This window comes from Oncorhynchus nerka, linkage group LG26, assembly GCF_034236695.1.
Source record: "Oncorhynchus nerka isolate Pitt River linkage group LG26, Oner_Uvic_2.0, whole genome shotgun sequence".
NCBI lineage: Eukaryota > Metazoa > Chordata > Actinopteri > Salmoniformes > Salmonidae > Oncorhynchus > Oncorhynchus nerka.
The window spans coordinates 40,804,881-40,806,546 of NC_088421.1; positions in this window are offsets into that span (position 1 = coordinate 40,804,881).

The following is a 1,666-nucleotide window of genomic DNA, read 5'->3' on the forward strand; positions in this document are numbered from 1 at the left end:
CATTCATCCACAAGAAAATCCAGAATTGGGTGGAAAAACTAAGTCTCAGGCACCGCTCCAGAATCACCCATAAGTGTTCAACTGGATTGAGATCTGGTGACTGAGACGCACACACACACACACACACACACACACACACACACACACACACACACACACACACACACACACACACACACACACACCTTTTAAACCCCCTGTGCTCTTTTGAGATCCCCTATTTCAAAGTCACTGAGATCTCTTCTTCTAGCCAATGTAGCCAAAATAATGGGCAACGTGTCATTATTATACATGACCCTAAGCCTGATGGGATGATAATTGCTTCATTAACTCAGGAACCCCCACTGTGTTCCCTTTATGTTGGCAGCTACAGTTTGTCTACAGTATGAGCCTGTGTCTCCGTCAGTATGAGCCTGTGTCTCCATCAGTATGAGCCTGTGACTCCATCAGTATGAGCCTGTGTCTCCATCAGTATGAGCCTGTGTCTCCATCAGTATGAGCCTGTGTCTCCATCAGTATGAGCCTGTGTCTCCATCAGTATGGGCAGCCTGTGTCTCCATCAGTATGAGCCTGTGTCTCCATCAGTATGGGCAGCCTGTGTCTCCATCAGTATGAGCCTGTGTCTCCATCAGTATGAGCCTGTGTCTCCATCAGTATGAGCCTGTGTCTCCATCAGTATGGGCCTGTGTCTCCATCAGTATGGGCCTGTGTCTACATCAGTATGAGCCTGTGTCTCCATCAGCATGAGCCTGTGTCTCCATCAGTATGAGCCTGTTTCTCCATCAGTATGAGCCTGTGTCTCCATCAGTATGGGCCTGTGTCTCCATCAGTATGGGCCTGTGTCTCCATCAGTATGAGCAGCCTGTGCCCCCATCAGTATGGGCAGTCTGTGTCTCCATCAGTATGGGCAGCCTGTGTCTCCATCAGTATGAGCCTGTGTCTCCATCAGTATGAGCCTGTGTCTCCATCAGTATGGGCAGCCTGTGTCTCCATCAGTATGAGCCTGTGTCTCCATCAGTATGAGCCTGTGTCTCCATCAGTATGAGCCTGTGTCTCCATCAGTATGAGCCTGTGCCTCCATCAGTATGAGCCTGTGTCTCCAACAGTATGGGCAGCCTGTGTCTCCATCAGTATGGGCAGCCGGTGTCTCCATCAGTATGGGCAGCCCGTGTCTCCATCAGTATGGGCAGCCTGTGTCTCCATCAGTATGGGCAGCCTGTGTCTCCATCAGTATGGGCAGCCTGTGTCTCCATCAGTATGGGCAGCCTGTGTCTCCATCAGTATGGGCAGCCTGTGTCTCCATCAGTATGGGCAGCCTGTGTTCTATCAGTAAGGCAGCCTGTGCCTCCATCAGTATGGGCAGCCTGTGTCTCCATCAGTATGGGCAGCCTGTGTCTCCATCAGTATGGGAGCCTGTGTCTCCATCCCATTGAGCCTGTGTCAACATCAGTATGTGCCAGGTCCATAGAGAGATTGCCTCCATCAGTATGAGCCTGTGTCTCCAACAGTATGGGCAGCCTGAAACTCCATCAGTATGGGTAGCCGGTGTCTCCATCAGTATGGGCAGTAGTGTCTCCATCAGTATGGGCAGCCTTAGTTCCCCATCAGTAGGGCAGCCTGTGTCTCCATCAGTATGGGCAGCCTGTGTCTCCATCAGTATGGGCAG